We start from the raw sequence: 5367 nt of genomic DNA on the forward strand, positions 1-5367 counted from the left end.
TTCAGGTAACCTACATTCTATTTAGCCAATCTATGAATTTACCATGTGTAACTTATTTGGGAATCGAACTCACGAATCCCTGAGGCTAGTAAGGTAAGGAAAAAAATCTACTCGACCACAAACATTGTCTTTATTTTTTACGCAGCTGAATTAAGACCTAATAAATATGTTCTTTTTACAGTTAAAAGATAATTTAATCTACCTCCAATTATTGTCAAACAAAGATTAAAAAACCTTGTGACATTTATTGTACCTAACCTATATTTTATTATTTGGCCACGATTAATTTCCGTTCGCGTCTTATTTAGATAATGTTGTAACGTTGCCGTTTGCTGTTTTTTCACAAATTAATATTTCTTCTCAATATTCTGATTTTGGATACCACTAGCGACATCTATTGGCGTGATTTAGAATTAATTTGCAATAGATGGCGCTTTTTGCTCAGTTAATTGAAATATACTTTGATGAAACATTTCCTAGTGTTTTTATATTGATTATTCTATTTTTCAAATAGAATATTTTCAGTGTTCTGGAAATTGTTTTCATCATGGTTTTATTAGTACAGTATTTACTTTTTCAAACGGCGAAACGAAACGTATCGCGATGTCTATGACAGAGCGGCTGTCAGTGGAGCTGTCAAATCACTTAGGAATTTGTCGATCGTGCGCAACCGCAATTTGATTATTTTCGGGAATGTAATTCCTTTTATTTCAAATCGGGTGGTGCAAAATGCATCCACGATAATTTCTTGATGAATAAATAAAAATAACACACATGAGGTAAGTTCCCGTCGGAGAATTTATTTATTTTTCGTGATTGATATTTTTCGTATTCCAGTACGTGGTATTTTATGTGATCGTTTCTTTCAGAGATTCCCTAAATCCTATTCGGATGAGGGTGGGTTGCTGAAAACTGCGAGTGAAGCTTAAATTAGCGAACAGTTTTCGTAAGTATTTTTGTTTCCCATTGCGGTTTTTTTTTCATAACCTAATGCCACGTTCCACATGTGATGCTGACGCTGGTATTTTTCGTTTCAGATGCGGGATTTCATATTTTACACTATTTTTATAGACATTTTAGATATTTCAATATTTCATATTGATTTCTCATCATTTGGTATAAATTATTTCTCCTTTCTAAACTGCTGATCTCTTCGAATTTCCTCCTTGTCATCAAACCTCTGTCTCTGCAAGAGTTTGAACGCTTTCCTGTCGAGGAGACGCAAGAGCTTCATCTGGCACTGCGCGCTTGAGGCCGTGGAGGACGCTGCTTGTAACCTAAAAGTGTGTGAGACCCGTTGGACCCCGGAAGAAGAGAGGAACGTTCAGGGTAACGGCTTATAACCGCATGGCTTCCAAGGTACCCACTTTTCCATCCTTCAAGTAGGAGTCTTTCCGACCTGACTTCGCGCAGTTATCTTAACTAGTAGAGTCTTTTAATATTTAGGCTGAGTTTTAAGAAATTTGTAGTGGCAATAATATTCACCAAACCGAACCTAATTAACGACCCTGAATCCCTTGAGATTGGCACTATTACAGTAGTTATTATAATATCGTAATTGTTAACTTTATACGAGCATACGAGATAAAAATAAATTGTGTCAATTGAGAGGGAGCTGTTTTATTTACATTTTTTTAATTTCATACAAGGAACGGTAACTTATATAAATTTCTGCAAGCCGGACAACCTCTTTTTCACGTGCAGACAATTCACCATCTTCTCTGTCTGCACCGGTGGCGGTTCAATTCCAGTCACCAAGCCGCCAGGAAAAAATCTTTTCTTGCAGTGGCGCCCCTCTTTGGTGTTTATTATTGCCACCCTTTTTGTAAAAGGTTTATGGGTGGATGGTTAATAAAAGAAGCGACATTGTTTGCTGACTATCCTCTCATACACTTTTATTTAGTTATTTTATTATTGTAATTAGGGAATTTCTCATGTTGTGTGTTGTGTTTGTCCTGTATTTTATTTTGTGGCCCACATGTTATTTTGTTAACAACATAAACTTATAACCTATTTATAACAGAGCGTACTTACTCTTATTTATGAGGAACTACATAATGTTTGGTTATTTTGTTGAGTTGAAACTTGTTTTATAGTTGGGACAAGTAAGTAACATTTTTATTGTTAGGTTATCGATTTAGTATACCTACACTGCTTTTGTGTTTCTTTATGTAAACATATAACCCGTTACTTACTTTAATTTTAATTAATTTTTCAAGGACAAACACTTTTGTTGAAATTTAATATTGTTTATGTACTAAGGTAACAAATTGCTTTTGTGTCACTACGGACATATAACTTTTATTTCATGTTACCTAGTACACATTATTTTGTATGACATAGCATAATAATTATAACTTTTTATTAGTTTTTGGAAAGATTTTGATAACTTAAGGCAGATATTCCTATTAGTTATTTAGGCATTATACTGCAGTGTATATTAATGTTTGGTACTTAATGTCATAATGTTATTACTGGCTAGTGAGTTGTTTGTGGGTACACTTACTAACTTGTTAATTTTTATACGGAAATAACTTAATTGATTTTATTATGGTTTTGATAACAATTCAAAGTTATTAATTCTTGTTAAGTGCCACTCTCTTAAATTTGTATAAATAGTAATAATAATTTTTGCAACTTAACTTTTGGAAAATATTTTTGCCACATAGTTTTTTTTTTTCAAAAATAATTTTATTAGGCTACCTTCTTTAAGGAAGTTTTTTTTAAATATAGTTATGCCAAGGTTCTCAGTCGTAGGACTTAGGATTTTCTTTGTTCTGGGTAGGTAGGTACTTTACTTTGGTAACTAACTTGAGTTTAGTTTTTAGTTTTTTTTGGACACAATCGTATTGTGTATTGTTTTTCTGTTGGGAATTTAAATAGATTCTTTTATAGCAAAAAATTTTTTTTTTTGGACACAATCGTATTGTTTAGTTTTTTTGTTGGGAATTTATTAACGGTAGATTCTTTTAGCAAAATTTTTTTTTGGACACATTCGAGTTGTCGGGTATCTGCTACAGTTTTGCCTCGGTGCTTTATCTGTAACTTAAAGTTCAGATATACTTTTTTTCCAGAGATTTTATCTCTGTGTTTTTGTTTTGTTTTGTGTGAGTGCTATGTATCTCCTATATACATGCCTCGTTTGTTTTGTCTTTTCCAGGGATGACATCATGTGCTTTTATGCACTATTCCCTGTGTTTTGTGTTTTGTTGCGATGACGTCCAATTTATATTGTGGCCAGCGACATTTTTGTTCTGTGGTTTTTAACCCAGACATTTTTTCTAGGGATGACATGTGTTGAAATATACACTTTCCCTAGGGCCCACTGGATGGCTATTCCAGAAAATATGTTAGTAATGGCCGAAATAGCCTTACAACGTTACTGGGGAATCGAGTACCACTGGTTCACAGTTGGGACTCTATGGGGAATTTTGAATGCAGGTGGCAAGCAGTGTAATTTGAAACTGATGCTTACAGGTATGAAAGAGAGGTTTGAAAGATGATTGTTTGTTAGTGTTGGGTTTTATTTATGCTCGGACAGCAGAGATTGTTTTAGGTTTGAAGAACATCAGTCCTGGTAGTTGGTTTTCATCTGGTTTGTTTTGCTTAGTGAAAAGTCAGTTTGTTTTTGTTCCTGTTATGTCAGCATACCCTACAACTCGTTGTTTGTTTTCTAGATTTTTTTTTTCAGTTGAAGTTTCTGCTGGAATGTTTTCTTTTTGAGGTCTTTCTGCGTTTAGACACATTTTTTTTCTTTTTCAGTTTGTAGTTCGCTGAGGGCAGCTCAGATTCTTTCTCCGTGCGAATGTCTAGGGGGGAGGGTATTGTAACGTTGCCGTTTGCTGTTTTTTCACAAATTAATATTTCTTCTCAATATTCTGATTTTGGATACCACTAGCGACATCTATTGGCGTGATTTAGAATTAATTTGCAATAGATGGCGCTTTTTGCTCAGTTAATTGAAATATACTTTGATGAAACATTTCCTAGTGTTTTTATATTGATTATTCTATTTTTCAAATAGAATATTTTCAGTGTTCTGGAAATTGTTTTCATCATGGTTTTATTAGTACAGTATTTACTTTTTCAAACGGCGAAACGAAACGTATCGCGATGTCTATGACAGAGCGGCTGTCAGTGGAGCTGTCAAATCACTTAGGAATTTGTCGATCGTGCGCAACCGCAATTTGATTATTTTCGGGAATGTAATTCCTTTTATTTCAAATCGGGTGGTGCAAAATGCATCCACGATAATTTCTTGATGAATAAATAAAAATAACACACATGAGGTAAGTTCCCGTCGGAGAATTTATTTATTTTTCGTGATTGATATTTTTCGTATTCCAGTACGTGGTATTTTATGTGATCGTTTCTTTCAGAGATTCCCTAAATCCTATTCGGATGAGGGTGGGTTGCTGAAAACTGCGAGTGAAGCTTAAATTAGCGAACAGTTTTCGTAAGTATTTTTGTTTCCCATTGCGGTTTTTTTTTCATAACCTAATGCCACGTTCCACATGTGATGCTGACGCTGGTATTTTTCGTTTCAGATGCGGGATTTCATATTTTACACTATTTTTATAGACATTTTAGATATTTCAATATTTCATATTGATTTCTCATCATTTGGTATAAATTATTTCTCCTTTCTAAACTGCTGATCTCTTCGCATTTCCTCCTTGTCATCAAACCTCTGTCTCTGCAAGAGTTTGAACGCTTTCCTGTCGAGGAGACGCAAGAGCTTCATCTGGCACTGCGCGCTTGAGGCCGTGGAGGACGCTGCTTGTAACCTAAAAGTGTGTGAGACCCGTTGGACCCCGGAAGAAGAGAGGAACGTTCAGGGTAACGGCTTATAACCGCATGGCTTCCAAGGTACCCACTTTTCCATCCTTCAAGTAGGAGTCTTTCCGACCTGACTTCGCGCAGTTATCTTAACTAGTAGAGTCTTTTAATATTTAGGCTGAGTTTTAAGAAATTTGTAGTGGCAATAATATTCACCAAACCGAACCTAATTAACGACCCTGAATCCCTTGAGATTGGCACTATTACAGTAGTTATTATAATATCGTAATTGTTAACTTTATACGAGCATACGAGATAAAAATAAATTGTGTCAATTGAGAGGGAGCTGTTTTATTTACATTTTTTTAATTTCATACAAGGAACGGTAACTTATATAAATTTCTGCAAGCCGGACAACCTCTTTTTCACGTGCAGACAATTCACCATCTTCTCTGTCTGCACCGGTGGCGGTTCAATTCCAGTCACCAAGCCGCCAGGAAAAAAATCTTTTCTTGCAATGTCAATTTATCGATACCAAAAGCAATATCCGATTTCTCTAAACCGACTCGGACGGCACCTGTCAAACGA

The 5367-nt window shown here is 35.0% G+C and overlaps 2 long non-coding RNA genes across 2 annotated transcripts; both read left to right on the forward strand.

Moving 5' to 3' along the window:
- The first annotated feature begins 320 nt into the window (after positions 1–320).
- On the forward strand, positions 321–1608 carry LOC135073559 (uncharacterized). Its single transcript, XR_010257641.1, has 2 exons — positions 321–946; positions 1038–1608. It is a non-coding gene; the product is annotated as an uncharacterized LOC135073559 (long non-coding RNA).
- Positions 1609–3091: 1483 nt separating this feature from the next.
- On the forward strand, positions 3092–5118 carry LOC135073560 (uncharacterized). Its single transcript, XR_010257642.1, has 2 exons — positions 3092–4456; positions 4548–5118. It is a non-coding gene; the product is annotated as an uncharacterized LOC135073560 (long non-coding RNA).
- Positions 5119–5367: the final 249 nt, after the last annotated feature.

The sequence above is a fragment of the Ostrinia nubilalis genome, chromosome 7 (genome assembly GCF_963855985.1).
Source record: "Ostrinia nubilalis chromosome 7, ilOstNubi1.1, whole genome shotgun sequence".
Taxonomy (NCBI): Eukaryota; Metazoa; Arthropoda; class Insecta; order Lepidoptera; family Crambidae; genus Ostrinia; species Ostrinia nubilalis.